General features: G+C 41.3%; 1 protein-coding gene across 4 annotated transcripts in view; it reads right to left on the bottom strand.

Annotated features, from left to right (window-relative positions):
* The window catches only part of arhgap32b (Rho GTPase activating protein 32b), a 539,127-nt gene that overhangs the window by 443,600 nt on the left and 74,641 nt on the right, over nt 1-20,886 (bottom strand). Inside the window, exon 1 of one of the 4 annotated variants that reach the window (XM_078530776.1) lies at nt 15,106-15,219. The exons of the other annotated variants lie outside the window; for them this stretch is intronic. The gene's annotated coding sequence lies outside the window, so the exon portion shown is untranslated. Of the gene's footprint in view, nt 1-15,105; nt 15,220-20,886 lie in introns of those variants that run through there. 4 annotated transcript variants of the gene reach the window in all.

The following is a 20,886-nucleotide window of genomic DNA, read 5'->3' as shown; positions in this document are numbered from 1 at the left end:
TAAGGTTATTTACCATAATTTATAAGTTTTTCATCACATAATTGTCAGAATTAAAATTCCATGCTTACTCAGCACCATTAAATAAGAGGAAATATTCTAAGGCGCTTCACAGGAAATTATGGACATCAAACTGAAGAGGTTAGGAGGAATGACCAAAAGCTTAGTTAGAGGTGAATTTTAAGGAAGGTTATAAAAGGCAGGGAATTCCAGGCAGTGACATCTAGACAGCTGAAGCCACAGCCATCAATAGGGGACAAAGACAATGGGGATGCACAATAACCCAGAGTCAAAGGCAGACAGAGAGGGTAGGAGGGCAGAACAGAGAATAGAGGTAGAATGGGAAAATAGGTCAGGGTGAGAGGGCAAAGGAGGACAGCTACCTATGTTCCAGATACTGAAGCAGAAATGGTTTGAGCCTATTAGTAGTCTGTCACGTGACAAACTTCTAAAAAACCAATGTGTACTCCAAAATCCAAATGGATATAGAGAAATTGGGCCAGACTCCAGTTGAGGTACAGAGATAAATGCCATTAAAGGCACACCAATTCAGTTATTGAACAGGAAGAGCTGCAGAGAACAAGGGAATGTGATGAAGTTATGTGGTGATCTGGTGCAAGTGCGAGAAAGACAAAGCAAAAGGAGCAATTGTTTTGGAAATGGAGGCCAGTTCCTCACATCATATCAAGGAAGCAGTTCTGATGTCAGTACAAGAAACGAATAATACAACAGCACAAGTCCAGTGATCTCCAGAGGATAACCAACTTTAAACTTGGTTAAAATACATACTCCATTTTGGAGTTGACCAAAGAGGCTATTTGGCCTTTTGGGCCTGTGTCAGCATCTTTGAAAGAGCTGCAATAATGTTTAATCTTACGTCAAGATCACAAACCAGTGTTAAAAATAACTCTACACCATAATGCACATCATAGAGCACACACTGTGAAAATAACATATTATAAACTACACAGAAAACAACTACAGTATACTGCATACACTAATGACACTATGTACGTCAAAGCGCAAGTTAAACTGCATGCGTTATGCAGCACAAAGTATGGCTAAAGAGCACGTATTGGAAAACTGAATATGAAAGCACAGTAAAATCCAACAGCACATTACAAAGCAGACTCTAATAAGAGCACATATTAGAAAGAGCAGATACTGTACACAGCGCATTCACTAAAAAAAATGGCACTTTAAAGAGCTTACAACGTGAAAACAAACAACAGGATTAATTGCAGCCAAATCAGCTCTTCTCCTGCAGTTTCAGATGATACTGCAATCACTACTAGGCAGTCATTTTCTTTTTTTTGCTATTCTTCCCTTCCCTCTGTGAATCATGAAGATTCCACACAGCGTGTCAAACCTCATCTGTCAACATCATCAGGACACTTTTAAGTCAATCCTTTGTAAGATTTCTGCAACCTTATCCAGCCCTGCAGCCACTCTGATACCCTTCAGGCCTCTAACTCTGGCCTTCTATATATTTTTTCCTCCTTTCATCCCACAACTGGCAACAGACAAAGCTTCCAGCTACCTGCGTCTATTGCAAATAAAAGGAGCCAAGCAGTAAAAAGCAACAAATAAATAACAAAGTCAAATCTAAATCCTGTGGGCAGCTACACTGGGTTCCCATCCACCAATCTATAACAAAACATGTACAGCCTCAACAAATTCAGCAACAAAATCAGAATTCATATGCACCCCATTGTCCAATTTCTTCAGGACCGTCCTACACAGATCTGGCCTCTTACAGAGGACTTAGACTCCTGCTCTAGTGCTGGAACTGGGACTCTTCGACTGAGCCTTCATGCTGATAGTTGAGGACACAACAGACATGTGATATCAGTGCCCGAAGGAGCTTACAAACTGGGAGTTGGGAGGTTACCATCTTTACTGCTGGTCTGCACTAGACTTCCTCTCAAATTCAGTGTCATTAGTCACACCCATAGTGAAGTTTGTGTCCTCTACATATTATTACAACTATGTGAGTGGGATTAAAAATTGACTGCCCTAATTTACCACTCCAGATCTGGCTGTAACAGGGTTCAGTTCTGAATTTAGTGAGCATGTGCTTTGCCAATACTGAAGTCCCACTATGCATGCTTTCAGATTATAAATAGTCGGACAGGTTTTTGAAGTTTAAGTCAAAGAACGAAACAAGATTATTGAAGCTACCTCCCAAATTTAAAAAAAAACTAAGTAAATTGTGACCACCATTCATACACACTCTTTCCCTGGGCCCCACAAACACACTAGAAGAGATGATAGAGTACGTAGATAGGCTTAAAAATATTTTAGTTTGTGAAGGTCTCCATGCGGTAATTTCATGATTCGGCCGTTTTGTTCAGTTGTCTTCCTGGGTGGAGCTGTACGGAGCAGATTTCCACGTTTGAACCACAAAAGATCTTGGTTTGCAGTACATTCCTCTTCTCAGGATGGTTATTCTGCAATATCTGGGCTCAATACTTCTGAGAAATGGAGGGAGAGAGATGGCTCTTGCAGCCTTTCCATATATCTTTCCAATCTTTGCTCTGACTTGGTAAAAAAAAAAATTCTTAAAAAGCCTTGCTGGCTATATTTTCCAGAGGAATTTGGTTACCATATTTGCTGTAGTCATTATGTTGGAGAACATTTTTTCATGAGTTTTAGCATAAAAGTCAACAGGGAATGGGGTCTTTCACAGTCTAGTGGAGGGGAGAAAGAGGCAGGGTTGACAGTCTATTCCTTCTCATCCCACTTCAGGGTGGAATGCAACTTGTCTATTCAGCTGGCTGGCAGTCTTTCAATTGTCTCTATGGGATTACAGTTTCTACTTTATTCTTAATTGTATCTTTTTCTTTAAAAAAAGCACATCCTTGTAACAATATGGAAAGCAGTTTTATTAACCAAATAATCACGTGATCCAAGGGTTATAAAGAAAAGGGTCCCACTGTCTCTACTGGATTCTACAATTTTCCATGTTTGTGGTTATTAGGCAAATCAGAATTGGATTCATCAGTTCGATATTTCTATAATTGAACTTGATGTCTAGAATTCACATTAAGAATGGCCAGGTAGTAGCAAGAATGGAGAATAAGGTGTTAAATAGAAATGGGCTGGAAGTAACTGGCAGAGGGAATCTGGAAATTTCAGTGTCCTGATTATTAGAACTGGTGCTCAATAACAGCCAAGAAAGGAAGTACAATGTTTCAGTGCCTAGCAACGAAAGACAGATCTAACACTCCATACATCTTTATTACTTCATGCTCTTGAGGCATTCAATTAGCCTTACTTGCTGTTGATTATAAAATTACAGCACTGCCATTTACAATGAGTGTTTGAAACACAATGCCAGGAACACACCCCTAAGCACATATCTCACATTAGAAATATGGGAAGAGGAAAATCATAGCATTTAATTCACAGTGGTCTGCGCAGTTCTTGTAATTTCCTAGTTAGACCATAGAATTTGAATACTGTACCAAGCATACTATCAGTCTCTTATGTACAGAGGAATGAGCCAAGAAAACGCAAACTACCCTCTACCAGATGCCAAAGTCAGCTGTCTCCATGCCACCCCACATCCAACACTTATCACCCTGTCATCACCTCAAACAGCATGTCATTGTAAAGTACTCTGTAACCATCTGAGCTGAAGGACTGTTTTCCAAATCACTCAATGAGTACCAAGCATGAAAGGCAACAGCCTTTCAGCAGATGTAATCCCCTATTTATATGGCAGAATAGTTACAAAGTTGCCTCTGTTCCAAATTTGACCAATTTTTAATGTAATTGGCATTTTTATAGGCAGAACGTCACAACTGAACAAGTATTAAGACAAGTGTATGACTTCCACTTCTGCTAGGGTCTTTCCTGATGGGGAAGTTTCTACTGGGTGAAGGTGAAAACTGCAATGCTGCCTTGTACAGCCGGATGGGATTTTAGCCTACACAAAGCAATGCCTATTCAGGTAAATACAATTACTCCTTCCAACACTGTTCCTCCAGGAGATGCAAGCAAAACTATTTGTTGTGATACTCTGTGCTTCTAAAGACCACCACTTCAGTTATATTACATGCTCTGCCTGAAGGCAGCACTATACGGTAAGAGTGAAGTTGTCATTCTTATTCACCGTATCCAGAGGGTGCTAAACTATGAGACTTACTTATAGCTCGACAGTACATTTTCAAAGCTGAATTTGTAACTTGAGCATTCCCACCAAAATCAAATCAATTACATATAGAATTTGGAATATGTAACACATGGTACACAATTTGCAATGGGGTTTCCAAAACACTTGAAACAGTGACACCCATTAGTCAGTCACACAATGCACCAGAGAGACATGACAGGGACAAAAATAATCATCTAAAGGTAATTGACGCTAGCGCATTGCTGTATGTGCTCCACTGTTTTCTTCTCTTCTCAACCTTTCGTCCTCTCACGCCTGCCTCCAAGTCTCTCATTGGTAGGACCACTATATCAGGTGCTAAATTAACACAAATTATTGATTTCCATATATACACAGTGCTAAATCTGATTCCTTATGGTAGGAGTACTCTCAAGGCTGAATTTGTTTGCACCAATTATCACAGAGTCTCTAGGCCAAATTCTAAAACTAGCCATATATCTCTCCTTCTGCTCATATATGTAACTCCTTATTAATGTATTTTTTTCTTGTAGGCGAAGGAGAGTGGGGCACAGGCTACTTCTGAAAGTGATTTCCTGCATGAATTTTTTCAGGGTCTGACTGCACCAGCCCAACTCCACTTTGAGTTGGGTTGGCACCCAAGAGTCGTGTGTTAGACGGGCCCAGGGTCTCAATTGCTCTTGTTCTGTTAATTGTATAAATTAAAGTCTATACAGGTGGAGGGAATTGATTGAATTATTAGAGATTGGAGACATTAGTATGGGACTTAAGAGCTATATACTTAGAAACATATGAATTAGGAGCAACAGTAGGCCATCGGCCCCTCAAACCTGCTCCACCATTCAATAAGATCCTGGCTGATCTAACTGTGGCTTTAATGCCACTTTTGTGCCTACCCCCTATATCCTTTCACTCCCTTGTTAGTCAAGAATATAAGAAACTTGTAATGTTTCCCTCTGTGAATAAATTTAAAATTGAGTTAAGATTGGCTACTTCAACAGTGTGTTAATAGTTTAACACATCTAGCCCCTGGATATACAGCAGCATCCGCACTGACTAAGAAGCATAGAAAAATCAGCACTCAGCGGATTGAGGCAGCGTAGTCCTTTAGTTCAATGTTAATGCTGGTTCGGGAAAGCTTTGCATATACTGCGCTTGGACAGGAAGCTGGGACACAGACTATAACTGGAGCCTGGGATAAATGAGTAGCCCTTCACTCACTGTACCTACAACTCCCTTTCTTCAGGTTGGGTCCTGTTATTATTACAGGGGAATGACTCGGGGCAGAGTCCTGTGTGGGGGAGCAAGAACAGCAGCATTTCTACTTAGATGCCCATGTATGTGCATCTGTACCTGTACATAATGACATCACTGCACACATGCCCAGACGGGATTTCAAACTGGTACTGAAAGAGGGATCTTCAGATAATGGCCAAGTTTTAATGACATCATTGTTGTCTCTGTGCATGTGCAATGAAGACTTTCAATCGGCGTCAGGAGTTATAATACTCTCACAAGCTGACCTCCTTCATTTATACCTGATGGGGTGCTGAATGCATATTTGCGAATTGGATAAATACTAGAAAGAGACAAAAGCTGCAGGGATAGTGGAGTGGGATTATCTGGATTGCTCTTCGAAAGATGGCACAGATTCAATGTGCTGAATGGTCTCCTTCTGTGGGATACTATCCTATGATTCTATAATCTGGCACTGTGATCTTTTTTAACCTGTTCAGTTTGTACGGAGTGGGAGAACTCACAAGTTTACATATCACAGGAGCTGTGAGGGACTCAGCCACCTCTCATGACTGCTGACCCACAGGAATGAGGACAAAACACAATCCACACTGAAGCTCTGGGAAGATTTCATTCCAGTACAGCTTCTTTCCCAGTACATTTCTTTGTTGTGGATCACGGAGTGATGGGGGAGCTTGCCAACCACTGCATGTTGTGTTTGTGATGATGACCCAATTCATCTTTGAAAAAAAATCAGAAGGATAACTATCAATTGATATTGGTATACAAATGAACACTTTAAATATTATGTCAAAGCATTTCAAAGCACAGCACACAATGAATCCCTGACAGAACACATGAACAAGAAATGGGAGGAGCAGCAGCCATACTGTCCTTGAGCCTGCTCCACCATTCAATAAGGCCATCGTACAATCTCTACATTAACTCTACTTTCCTGCCCTACCCCATATTCCCAAAGCACAGTGCGCAATGAAGCTCTGGAAAGATTTCAGTGGCACAATGACTGCTGCTTCATAGCAAACTCCTTAATGTGAAGCTCAACCAATGCCAGGAGCTAATTTCTGCGTCTTCACCATTCTCTTCAACTAATGACCTCATTCAGTAAAGCTGCTCATATGAAAAACGTAGCACCTGAATTTTGCAGCGAATTTGCTGGAACCTTTAAGTGTCACCACACTGCTAGCATCCTAAAGTATTCATGATCATTTTTTTAAATATAAAAATAGGCTTGGGATTGTTGCTGTACAGCAGAAGGCACTTCGTATTCTCATTCTGACACCATTTCTGAAGCAGGTCTGGATACGCACATACAATTCAGTAATGTAGTGGTTACAATAACAGATTAACAACCTAGATCAAAGACAGACCAGAAAGGCCTACATTTATACAGCGTCTTTCACAACTTCAGGACATCCCAAAGCACTTTACGACCAACGAAGTACTTTTGAAGTGTTTAATGTAGGAAAAAAGCTGTACTTTCAGCTTTCACCCAGCATGAATAGAAATGAAAGCTGTTAAGATTGTTCACTAATACCCTTTGTGGAAGGAGTCTGACCAAATCTACATGGGATACCAATTCTGCACTAAGGGCAATTGATAGGGTACAGAGAGAGAAATTATTTCTGCTGTTGAGGGAGTCAAGGACTAGGAGGCAGAGTCTTAAAATTAGAGCCAGGCTTTTCAGGCATTAAATTAGAAACACTTCTACACACAAAAGGTCTGCAAACAGCAATTGATTCTAGATCAATTGTTATATATCTAAGATTGTCAGATTTTTGTTAATTAAAGGTATTAAATGATATGGACCAAAGGTGGGTATATGTGGAGTTAGGTTGCAAATCAGCCATGATCTCACAATGGCGGAACAGGACTGAGGGGCTTGATGGGCGAAATGGCCTACTCCTTATCTTAAGTGACTAATGCTTAACATCCACTGAAGTGACCTGGTACCCAGTTCTACAAACAACCGGTAATTTAGAAAGGACAAAAGAGATGGACAAAAAAGAATGCAGTCTTGCTAGTATCACTCGAAATAAAAGAAACGTGTCGGTCACTTAACCTTGCTCATAGGGCTATCAGCAGTGAAGCATCAGTCAGAAAGGTGAGGGTGCAGCTTAGTACCCCTCACTACGTACGGAAATGTGGGCCAGTTAGATAAAGGGGAAGTCGCAACTTCAATCCCAGCAGTACCACCCATATCTCTCCATGCTTGACTCAGGAACAGGTCAGGTGACATAAGACTCCGTGTCCCACAAAAAGGCTCATGATTTTAAAAGCTTTGAAATAACAATAATGCCCTCATGACAGGTGGCTTTCAGGTTATCATGCTGGAGAGATGGTAGGAGTTCTGACTGAAAGGTTAACTTCTACCATAATGAGAATGTTACTGAAAATCAATTTCATCAAGTGGATTACCTCAGGAGGCATCTGGGTGTGCCAACAAGACTGTTAAACACAATCAAGATGCAACTACAAACCCAGACATTGAAGGACAGTAGTTGTTCCATCGATTAAAACAGTATCTAGGACTCAGATGGAAGGTGTTATTTTATTTCTGTTCAGTTACAGATCAAATGCTACATTTATACTACCTATTGATGCTGGAATCTGGAATGGCTCCAGTTTTGCCCTAATTTAAGGAACCCAGCAGTGAACTGCAATTTGGAGAACATTTGAAGTTGGATACCTTTTCCATTTATAAATGACGACAAAAAAGACTACAACAGGGCACAAACCTTGACTCTAGCAGTGACACCTCACAGCACACCATTTAGAAGCATTTCAGGGATCGCTTTACACTGGAATCTTTGAGAAACACTTGAAAATACTCACTTACAAAATGCTCCTCCATTATGCTATCTGATCTTGCGTGTTTAAGCTGCATATGCACAAGCTAAGTTCAGCAAGTTCCACCTTCTGGTGAGGAACAGCATTGGTCTGATTATTGACCTCCACTTGTTGCGCAGTATTATCCACTGTAATGTCCTTCAGGAAAGTAATGGGAACATTAGCATAGTGGTTATGTTACTGGGCCAGTAACACGGACTAATGATCCAGAAACATGAGTTCAAAGCCCATCACAGCTGCTGGGGGAAATTTTAAATTCAGTTAAATAAATAAATCTGGAATAAAAAGCTAGTAATGGTAACCATGAAAACCAGGTTGTCGTAAAAACACATCTGGTTCATTAATGTTCTTCAGTGAAGGAAATCTGTCTTTCTTTCCTGTCTGACCTACATGTAACTCAAGGCCACAGCATATGGTTTACTCTTAGCAAGCCACTCAGTTGTATCAAAGTGTTAAAGAAAAGTCTAATAAGGCTAAAACGAACAGGCCACAAAGATCAATCTTGGCAATCTTGACCCTGCAAAGCCTTCTTCAGAAAATCTAGGCAATTGTACCAAAATGCCAGGCGATGACCATCTCTAACAAAAGAGAATTTAATCACCTCCCTTTGGCATTCAATGGCATAACCAATGCTGAATCTCCAACATTTTCTAGTGGTGAACACCACTGACCAGAAGCTTAACTGGACCAGCCATGGTCACTAGAGACCCATCATCTTTTCAGACTGGTGGGAGGTGAACAGTGTTGTTCATCAGTAAGTGCTCATTTTGATGTATATTATTGGGTTGGACTTGTATATACTGGATATAATTTCAATGTTTGCAGATGACACGAAACTTGGAAATGCAATATACAATGAGGGGGATGATAAGATTTTAAAGAGGACATGGGCATACATGAAATGGGCAGATACATGGCAGATGAAATTCAATAAGTAGTGTGAAGTGATAAATTTTGGTCAGGAAAATGAGAAGATGCAATATAAACTAAATGGTACAATTTTTTTGAAGTACAGGAAGAGAAACCTGGGAGGCTATGCTGTTACTCCCCTTCTGAAATAATTAGAGGGATAAAGATAACTCCCCTGCCCTACCATTCCAAGTTTGACCATAACAGGTTCTCTTGTGAATTTAGAAGGGTGAAGGAGTTTTACTCAATGTCTGTGTTTAACTGTTAATGTGCTGATTGCAAAAAAAAAGTCTGGCAAGCCGAGGTTCAAAACAAAAAGAGGTTAGATTTTATTCAGTTAAAAACCCATCCAGGTAAAGATAGTAAGATATTTAAAAAGGTAAACCAGCACTTCTCGAATTTTTGCAATCCACATTCACATACACACTCATGCAAAATTTACAAGTTATACTGTGGGTAGTTACTTTCTTAGCCAAATTTAAGTTCAATGTTGAAAGATTAAAATCTTGAGTTTGTTGTTTATGAGTCTGTGGCTGCAGCAGAAATATTTCCAAGTTCCTTTAGATTCCAGGAGCTGAGTTGAAAACCACATAACTACAATTGCCAGAGATAATTTCTTTTTAATCCATAACCTGTCTCTTCCAGAAGTCGATGCATTTCGCACTGGAGGTTTCTTTTGATGGAAAATTCACCATTTCTGCACTGGATTTATAAACTGTAAGAGATAGGGTCTTAACTTAGGAGGGGAGCAAAGGGAGTTCCTTACTGCTTCATTGGCAGCTTTTCCAGACTACTCACTGCTTCTGTCTTTAGCAGCTTGTATTAAAGAGATTTCAAAATGGTTTTCAGTCGCATGATCTCTCTCTGCCCATAATGATTTCAGAAGGGGTTTATCTATCTGATGTCTGAACTGACTGTTGCTTTTGTTTCATAGCCGGGGGAAGAGTAGGTTATCTAACGTGCCAGCCATTAAACCCTTGAGTTATTATTCTTGATGAGATAGGAAGACAAATCTGCATATAACCATTGTTCTTGCAGACACTGTCTCCACTGGAGATGTAGTCGTATAGAAACGCAAATGTCATGTCCAGTACATTTCTGTAAATCCCTTTGAAGTGGTTCTTGACATCCTCAGGTGTGAAATTTCAGAGAAGAATGTCGTGGCATGTCTGAATTGCAATTCACATTGGAACTTTTCAAAAGCTAGTCAACTATCAATACCAGACGTCTAGTGACTTGTGGCAGCCACCTTTAGTCAGTGTCTTTCTTATCTTCAAAAAGACCTCTTTAAACAGTTCAATATATGTTTTGTCAGCCAGTGAAATTACAGATTAATATCACTCATGCACAAGTCACATCACCATGACAATGTACACAAATCTTTGAAGATGGCAGGGCATGTTGAGAAGGCTATTAAAAAGGCATCTGGGTTGCTTGGTTTTATAAATCAAGCCATGGGGGACAAGAACAAAGAAGTTATGCTAAGCCTTTATGAAAGACTTTTGGCCCCAGTGTAGTATTGGATTCAATTCTAGGCACTGCACTTTAGTAAAGATTCCAAGGTCTTAGAAGGGTACAGAAAAGATTTATTCGAATGTTACCAGGAAAAAGGGACTTCAGTTTTGTGAAGAGGTTGGAAAGCTAGGGCTTCTCTCCTTAGGGCAGAAATGTTAAGAGGAGATTTAATAGAGGTGTTCAAAATCATGAACAATTTTAATGGATTAAATAATGGGAAACTGTTTCCAGCAGCAGAAGGGCCAGTAGCCAGAGGGCACAGATTTAAGGTGTTTGGCAAAAAAAAGTGCCACGAGGTAACTTTTTTTTTACACGAGTTGTGATCTAGAATGTACTGCCTGAGAGCATGGTGGATCCAGATTCAGCAGTAATTTTCAAAGGGCTAAAGGAAAAGACCTGTGGGACTATTGGATAGTTCTATCAAAGAACCAGCACAGGTACAAGGGGTGGAACGGACTCCTTCCATGCTGTTATAATTTTTTTGATTCTAGTTTCCACTGATATCAAATACAAGGCAGGGAAATGAACCAGTCTGACAGTACAGAGGTGGTCCTGCACTGTTGGAACTGCTGGGTTTCAGATTAGACTTTAAATCTCTCATGTGGTTGTAAACGATCCCATAATACTTTCAAAGAAGAACAGGGTCTTAACTTATTGTCCTAACTAATATATCTCACTCAGTCATCATCACTAAACAGATTATCTGATCGTTTATTTCATTGCTGTTTGAGGAATCTTGCTATGAACAAATTAATATGAACAAAATGACGGCTGAACACCAAACACTACAATAACGACTGCATTTAAAATTTACATCATTACCTGTTAAATGCTTTGATATGCGCTGATTTAATGACAACCCTATTTGGAATGTCTTTCAATGTGGGTCCAGCTACATACTACTCCTAGGGAAAACAAGTTCAGCATTAATGGCCCAGTAGCTATTTCTGCTAATCACATTTCTGCAGGGTTCCAACTATCCAAGAATCCAGCAGGCAGTCACAACAGTCAGAGTCTGTATAGTTCCTCAAACTTCAGAATCATTTGATTTTTCAAAAATCACCCACTGACTCAGTGGTAATCTCTCAATTCCAAATGAAGTACAGAGGCTTTCAGAAATGTAGAAAAGAGAAGCATAAGATTTTTGGCACAGGAGGCAGCCATTTGGCCCTTCCTTAAGCTGAATTTTCAAAAAGCAATTAGGTCCCTTTCAGAGACTGATTTTACAATGTTCCATTTTCCTGTTTCCATCCCCACACCCTTCAGATCCTTTGGAATAGAGGTAAAGAAAACACTTGGCATAAAAGTAAAGGTGCTTCACTCAAGAGAACCAGTTTCATCTGATCTCTTGCCAAAAAGTGAAACCTGTGTACAAACATTCCACTGAAATTGATTTGGCGATGATCCAAGTTCCTGCTCCATCCAGGAATCGAGCTAATGTGGACCATGTTGGCCAGGCAGCAATCGAAGATGGATGTCCTCTTCACAAAGGTCAGTTTGCACTGTTATGCGTAGGCTCAACTGAGGACTACAGGTTTTCCATTTGATTTATGAAGAAAGCTGATGGAGCTGACCTTTTCAGAGTGCAGCTTATTTGTCAACTAGGTCCAGGCAACCTCAGGAAGCTCCAACAAGCACCAAAGGCTGTGGCTATTCTAGGAATGCTCTGCAACAGCTGTTAGGTCCTTTAATCATTGAGTAGAATCATGGAATGGTTACAGCACAGAAGGCCATTCAGCCCATCATACCTATTCTGGCTCTCTGCAATAGCAAATCTGCTTGTCCCACTCCCCTGCTCTTACCCTTAGCCCTGCAATTTTTTCATCTTTTCAGGTGCTTATCTAATTCCCTTGAGAGCCCCCATTGTATCCATACTCTGACAGTATATTCCAGATCATAACCACTCAAGACATAAAGAAGTCTATCTGCATTTTATCATTGGTTCTTTTCCCAATCACCCAAAATCAAGTTCTCAACCTTTCCATCAATGGGTACAGTTTCTCTCTATCCACTCTGTTTAGACACCTCTAACAAATCTCTTTTCAACTTTCTCTTCTCTATGGAGACTACCACCAGCTGCTCCAATCTATCCATGTATCTGAAGTCCTTAATCTCTGGAACCATTCTTGTAAATCTTTTCTGGGCTCTCTCCAAAGCCTTCACATCCTTCCGAAAGTGTAGAGCTCAGAATTAGACACATTGCTCCAGTCAGGGTCCAACCAGTGTTGTATAAAGGTTCAACATAACTTCCTTGCTTTTGTATTCTATTACTCTATTTATAAAGCCTAGGATCCCATATGCCTTTGTAACCACTTTCTCAACCTGCATTGCCACCTTCGATATTTGTGCACATATATCCCTAGGTGCCTCTGTTCCTGCACCCCCTTTAGAATTGTGACCTTGTTTTATATTCCAGCTCCTCCTCCTTTCTACCAAGTATACCAATTCACACGTCTCTGCATTAAATTCCATCGGCAACGTGTCTGATCATTCCATCAGCCTGTCAATGTCCTCTTGAAGTCTTTCACTATCCTCCTCACAGTTCACAATATTTCCAAGTGTGGTGTCATCTGCAAATTTAAAAATTGTGCCCTGTACACCCAAGCCTAGGTCATTAATACATAGTTAAGAAAAGTAGTCGTCCTTGGGAGCCCCACTGTATACCTTCCTCTAGTCCAAAAAAACAACAGTCCACCACTATTGTTTCCTAGCACTCAGTCAACTTCATATCCATGCTGCCACTGTCCTTCTTATTCCATGACTTCAACTTCGCTTATAAGCCTGTTATGTAGCACTTTTCAAATGCTTTGTAGAAGTCCATCTATACCACATCAACCACAACATAAAAGCAAGGTACTGCAGATGCTGGAAATCAAATAAAAACTGAAAATGCTAGAAATATTCAGCAGGTGACGCAGCATCTATAGAGAATAAACAGTGTTAATATTTGTCAGTGCCGATCATAATTGAGGAAAAAAAGTAACATAATAGGTTTTGAGTAAGTGAAAGGGGAGGGGGGAATAAAAAGGGATGGTCTATGGTAGGGAAGACCAAATGACGAAAAGTTTCATGATATAAAAGGCAAAGAAAATAGCAATGGATACAGTAAAGAAACAAAGGATGTGTCTAGATGAGGTGTGAATGGATGGATAGCAGCCATCTGAATGCAAAGTGAAGAAATAAATAAAGAAATTAGAAAAAAACCAACCGGCAAAAAACAAAGAAACAAGGAGGCAGTGGTTATAATCTAAAATTGTTGAACTTAATTTTGAGTGCAGAAGGCTGTAGACTGCTGAGTCAAAAGATGAGGCACTGTTCCTCGGGCTTGCACTGAATTCACCGGAATACTGCAGCAGCCAAGGTCAGAGGTGTTGAACTGAAATGACAAGCGACAGGAAGCTCACGTTCATGCTTGCAGACTGAACTGAGGTGCTATGCAAAGCGGTCAGCCAGTCTGCATCTGGTCTCCTCAATGTAGAGGGGACCACCCTCGTCAACTATCTCTGTTCTCTCATCAAAGGCCTCAATCAAGTTATTAAACATGATCTGCCTTTAGCAAATCCATGCTGGTTTTCCCTAATTAATCTGCACTTGTCCAAGTGACTATTAATTTTGTTCCCGATTATCATCTCTAAAAGCTTTTGTACCACTGAGGTGAACCTGACTAAGTGAAACTGCAGTTGCTGGGTTTAGCCTTGCACACTTTTATTGATTGAACATTTGCACTCCGGCATGAACCCATTCCTCTAGCAGGGCTAGCAATGTTATATCAAACTTCTTGCAATGCAATTGGAACAAATTTTCATCTGGCGAAGACAAACTAGGGCAGCATTGCAGGCCCTGGAGATTTGTGATGCAGTAATAGGAGACAGTTGTGGCATTCATTCTCTCATAGATATTAGGTCAGGTCTTTTGGCATCAGGAGCAATGATGCACTGAACTTAAGCTACTAGTACACGCTTGGACCCTGACAAAGTCTTGATGTGTGCGTGGGAGGTTTAAATTTTCAATGGGCTGATTTAAGCTGCCCGGGGCCTCTGCTAACGTTGGAGACTTGGGGCTAGATATGAACGACTTACCAGGGATACTTACCTAAAACTGTTAAAATGTTTAATCTCTGATGCAACTCAGTGATTAAAAGTGCAATCCAACCCACCACCCCGACACCCCCAATTCGACTAATCCCCAATACACACCTAATCCAACTACCCCGAAAACCTCTGACCCAACTACAGCCTCTCCCCAGATCCCGACATGACCTGATCCCCCGACATGACTACCTGATCCTCTGACATGACTACCCAACATCCCCCCCCACCAACCTGCGTACTCAGCCCCCGACCCAACCACCTACACACTGACCTGACTACCCATAACCCAACCCAACTCCCCCACCCACCCACTCACTAAATTCTTCAAAAGACTTGAGGTCTTTAAAAACTTACCAGAATATGGCAGCTCATGTCATAAAAATAGGGCATGTCCTGTGCGCTGCTCCTATTGGCAAGTTTTCTTCCAGATTGCAGCGCCGGGGCTTCTTTGTTCCAGCTGGAATCAGAAGTCCCGGGTGAAAGTGAGCAAAAAAGTAAGCATGCAATGATCCCCACAATCAGCAGTTATGTGTGTAGCATCATCACAGCTCGGATGAATATGAACAGTTCTTCTCAAACAGAAGAAGCTAATGAACAAAAAATGACATGATTTTCTGGCCTGGGAGACAAGCGTTCTACTGATGAATTTTATTTTTTATCTGAACATTTAGGGCATGCTTTTCTTAAAGGCTCAATTCCTCTCAGTTTTTGTAATATTCTGCCTACATGTGGAATGTAGTTAATATCCAAACTATAAATAGATTAAGATGGATGAGTGCAGCTCCCATAACACCCAAGAAGCTTGACACCATCCAGGACAAAGCAGCCCACTTGATTGGCATCCCATCCACAAACATTCACCACTGAGTGCCAGCAGTGTGCACCATCTACAAGATGCACTGCAGGAACTCACTCTTTACACAGCACCTTCCAAACCCAGGACCACGACCATCGAGAAGGACAAGGGCAACAGATAGGAACACCACCACCTGGAAGTTCCCCTGCAACTCATTCACCATCCTGACCTGGAAATATATCGCCGTTCCTTCACTGTTGCTGGGTCAAAATCGTGGAACTCCCTTCCTAACAGCACTGTGGGTGTACCTACACCACATGGACTGCAGTGGTTCAAGGCGGCAGCTCCCCCCCACCTTCTCAAGGGCAATAAATGCTGGCCTAGCCAGTGACACCCACATCCCATCAATGAATAAAAAAAGGAGTTTGACAGGTAATTTTCATCACATGATGATTAGAATGGAACTGTCCTGTCAGGATTCTGATGGGCTTGATGTCCAATGTTAAGTTTTTGATATTTGTGGCTTTCTTTTTAAAAACTGGTGTGAAATCTGGTGACCTTTTCATCAAAGCAACAGATGCAAAGAGACTCGAGTCAGTAGCCACTGCTGCTCCCACTTCAGCAGAAATCGGATATCCTGTTTCCTGATAACACCACAGCAGATACCACAGACATCAAATAACAACAGGTTTCAATTTAACACCAAGAGGAAGCACCACTTATAAGGTGCGAGGATTGGTAAACAAAATGTATATATGAAATGATTACTTGTGACAATCAGATCCAGTTACTACAGAGGTCAGGCAATATCCTCCTTTCTACTCATTCACATATAATGGTTACAGCACTGGATTAGCAAGCAGAGGTTGAAAGTTCAAATTTCACCATGGCAAGTTGTGAAATTGAATTCCAAAAATACGATGGTGTTATAGAGTTGATCTTCAGGCAACTTTTCTTAGTGGAAACATTTAACTTTATTTACAAGACAGCAGCAGCAACTACAGCGTGTATCAAACCCCATAACTAAAGAAGAACTCTCCTGTAGAGGTTCCCCGTGTTGTTAACACATTGGTTTACACAGATTACGTGACTTTAGAACACAGGTTTATTCTTAAAGCTGCAGTCCTACATTTCCCAAAACTATAATTACAACATTCCTCCCCCTTTAACTTTTCTGCACATTTTGTATTTACAAGGATATTTATATCATGAAATTACAATACTTACACGTCATAAAATTACAAGTTCAGTCTTTCAGGTGGTTTCCTGATCCGTGTGGAACGTCGCAGCTCCACAATTTCAGATTCTTTTGCAGGAAGCACATTCTCTGGAGCTGCATTATCAGGTACCTCACTTTGAAATCAAATCTTTCCACCAGTGAGGTTTTCCTCGCCTCATTTCTGCATCTTTTGCAGATTGGTAGATTGATGCTATGGTTGGTCAATAATTCCATTATCGCTACATCACGGGAGTGGAAAACTAGATGGTCCTTGGACTTCTTTGCTTAGCAATTCCTATGCCCCTAAAAGTAGATTGATGGGGTCAGCTGTGGCTGAGTGGTGCACTCTTAGCTCTGAGTGAGAAGTTATAGGTTTAAGTCCCACTTTGTACACCTCAGTATATAATCTAGGCTGACATTTCAGTGCAGCACAGATGATGTTCAAAGAGTTATAGAGTTCACCCTTTGTCTTAGCCAGCACTTATTCCTTGACCAAGGACAGGGTATCTGGTCATTTATCTCATTGCTGTTTGTGTACCTTTACTGTGCATAAACTGGCTGCAGCATTTTCTACATTACAACAGTAACTACACTTCAAAAGCTCTTCATTGGCTGGGAGCATTTTGGGACATCTGGTGAAAGGCACCATATAAATACAAGTTATTTCAGATTACTTTTTTTTTAATCTCTCAGCAGTTATAGCCATATGGCTCTCCCAAATCTGCATTAAATGTGAGGAGCCAAGCACAGTTCAATCCCATGCAAATGCAGCTCTACATATTTACTGTAAGGTTCACCTGCTTGTTCCTGCAAGGGCAATGCATTGCATTGGTGTAATGCATTGGTGCTTTGTGGCATTCAGAGACTTGCTCCTGGTGGAAATGTAATGGCAAAGAGCAGCACATGCTTTCATAAATGGTCAAAACAGCCAGCAGACATAAAAGTACAGAAATTCGAAACAAAATAATTTTAGAATAAATTTGTTTTGACCCAAGTTATGAACAGTCAGCTGGCATTCTCAGTTTCTGAGCAAAGGAGATGTACACGGTCAGAGATCGCACAAAACTCTACTATAAAAGGGCCCAAACATTTGGCCATAAAGGCATCAACCAAAATCTGGATCTGAGCAGCAATCAAGATAAATGAGGTTGGCACTCACTCCTTGCCAAAGCTAAGTACAAACTCTCAATCTAATAATCAATTCTTTCAATTACAAGTCCGACAAGCACCTGATTAACTGCAGTACAACTACGCAGATTGAAGCAGCCAGGTGCAAGTTTAATTCAGGAAGTAAAGGAGAGGTTTACAAATTGTACTGCTTATATTCAACAGGAAAGAAGCTCCTGCCAATAGCCACACAATGCAAATTATGATCCTTAACAGGGCATATCCAACTCTAATTGGGTGGAATACCCTGATAAAGGCAGCATCTGTATGAACCTTTTTGTGTATGGAGGGGTTGTTGAGCATTTTAATGACTGAAAAAAGTGCTGGTGAAGCTGGAAGAACATTGGAAAACCTGTGACACGACTTCTCCAGCTAATTTCGTTGGGAACCAGAGAACAAAGCAGAAAATGTAACATATCGAATGAGCCACCTTCTCAATAGTTCAGCTGATCAATAAACTGGATAACCCAGCCTTGCACACCAGGAAATTTTACAGTTCAAATCCTAGGAAATGTTTATCTCAACCAGGATAATGATAGAGGCATTATAATTGGAATCAGTATTCCTGGGTTAAGATAGAGATAGCAGTTAGGAACCAACTACTGATCATTACAGAAGCAACCTTTGCTGGGCGTGCATGTGTGGATAGACAGGCTTGATTATGATGCCCTCAGAGTTAGATAGCTCACTCACTCACTAACTGCACTCAAACATTAAGATATATGTCATTTAGGCAAGATATCGGAAGATGCACAGATTGTGCTCCAAGGTGGAAGGGGATGTACAAAATTGGCAGATGAGGAGGGAGAGAGACAGAAGTACTCATCCCTCTCAGTCCATTCCTTGGATCAATTGCATAAAATTTGTATCAAAATCCTGAGAGAAGGTAGTTAAGGTCACAATCCCTGGCTATATGGCAAAGACTTGGTTAATAATATGATTCCGTTACCCAGTAAATCCTGTGTATTACTGCTAACATTCCTAACAAAGGCACAGGTCACTCCAGCACTGTCTGTTTCTATCAAAACTTTATTTTTAAAGCACTGTTCTGGCATTTAAAGGGTTAAAATTTGTTACTAGTCCTCAATTCCTGTTCCATACTTTCACTGGCTCACAAACCGAAAGAACACCAACAGGTTGAAGATTCAACAGGCTGGCTTGTTACTCCCAAGATATGAGCGTGGGTGGGGAGGAGGCTGCAGCTCATTATTTGTAAGGCAATGTGAGAGCAGGCTCCAGGAATCAACAGATGATCTTTGCACGATTTGAGAGATGACTGTAGCATGTGGAGGCGAGGGGTGAACAGAGCGCAGGAGGATGTCTGACAGTTTGTCAGTGAAGGGAGGACAAGCATAAAAGCTCATTAAAAATGGGTAACTGTTCATTGGGGCACTGGACAAAATTTAATGCTTTTGATCAGATTTGGATTTGATCTGTTTTGTGCATTTGGAGCAAAGCTTACTGATGATGCCGTTTCAACAGGCTGCTGGATGCAGGGCTGATGTGAAGGACTAATGGCAGTCATTATTGTGGGTGCAGGGCAACTGAAGGATGGAAGAGAGAGGAAAGCATAAGATAAGGCTCCCGAGAAAGGGCAGCATCATGATTTTGAGGCATGTTCCTCGTGGCTTTTGGCTTGTTGCGGAACAGCAGCTCATTCATTTTCCACAGAGAGGCAGGTGGAGGCCAGCCAGCCAGAAAAAGCAGATATGACAGGAATAAAAAAAAATGTAAAAAAACTCAACAGGTCTGGCAGCATCTGTGGAGAGAAAGTTAACATTTCAAGTCTGTATGGCTCTTCTTCAGAGCTCAAGAGAAGTAGAAATGTGATAGATTTTATAATGTTAAAGAGGGGGTGTAGCAAAATAGGTCAGGTGGGAGCTCAGGAGAGATTGACAAAGATGTCATGGCCACAGGACAAGGAGTGCAAATGGTAGTGGTAAAGACTAAAGAAGGTAATAGTGGCAAAAAGGTAAGATAGCAGAATGTGTTAATAGCAGAACAAGGGTGAGAACTATGAAAGCAAAACATAAGAACAAATGGCAGATGGCCTTGTGGGGGAGTTGGGAAATTTTTTGAAATAAATAATAAAATAAAATCATTGGATTAAAGAAGAATGGGTAAAGATGGAGGAGAACGTTCTTGGTCTGAAGTTGTTGACCTCGATGATAAGTCCGGAAGGCTGTAAAGTGTCTAATCAGAAGATGAAGTACGTTCCTCTACTTTGCGCTGGGCTTCACTGGAACATTGCAGCAGGCCAAGGATGGACATGTGGGCATCACAGAAGGATGATGGGGCGAGGGGAAGATTTGTTTGGTGGTGGCATCATGCTGGAGTTGGCAGAAATGGCAGAGGATGATCCTTTGAAAGCATAGGCTGGTGGGGTGAAAAATGAGGACAAGGGGGACCCCATCCTGGTTCTGGGAGGAAGGGGAAGGGCTGAGGGCAGAGGTGCAGAAGATGGGTTGGACAGGGTTGAGGACCACAGCGCGGGGGGCAGGTGGGGGGGGGGGTAGACAGAGAGAGACAGAGAGAGAGAGAAGAGAACCACGGTTCAGGAAAAAGGAAGACATGTCAGAAGCACCACTTTGGAAGGTAGCATCACTGAACAGATGCGACGGGGGCAGAGGAGCTGGGAGAATGGGATGGAGTCCTTAAGGAAGCAGGGTGTGAGGAGCTGTAGTTGAGGTAGCTGTGGGAGTAATAAACATTGGTAGACAGTCTAACACCAGAAGTGGAGACAGAGATCTCAAGGATGGGAGGGAAGGCAAGCGTCGGACATGGACCATGTAAAGGTGAGAGAAGGGTGGAAATTGGAAGCAGGGGAGAAAAAGATAATTTTTCCGGGTGAAGGCGAGAACATGAAACTGCACCGATATAGTCATAGAAAAAGAGTTCTTTGGGGGATGGGGGGGTGGAGGGGGCCTAAGTAGGACTGGAACAAGGAATGTTC

The sequence above is a fragment of the Cetorhinus maximus genome, chromosome 2 (genome assembly GCF_964194155.1).
Source record: "Cetorhinus maximus chromosome 2, sCetMax3.hap1.1, whole genome shotgun sequence".
NCBI classification, from domain to species: Eukaryota; Metazoa; Chordata; class Chondrichthyes; order Lamniformes; family Cetorhinidae; genus Cetorhinus; species Cetorhinus maximus.
This window is presented reverse-complemented; position numbering and strand designations above follow the sequence as displayed.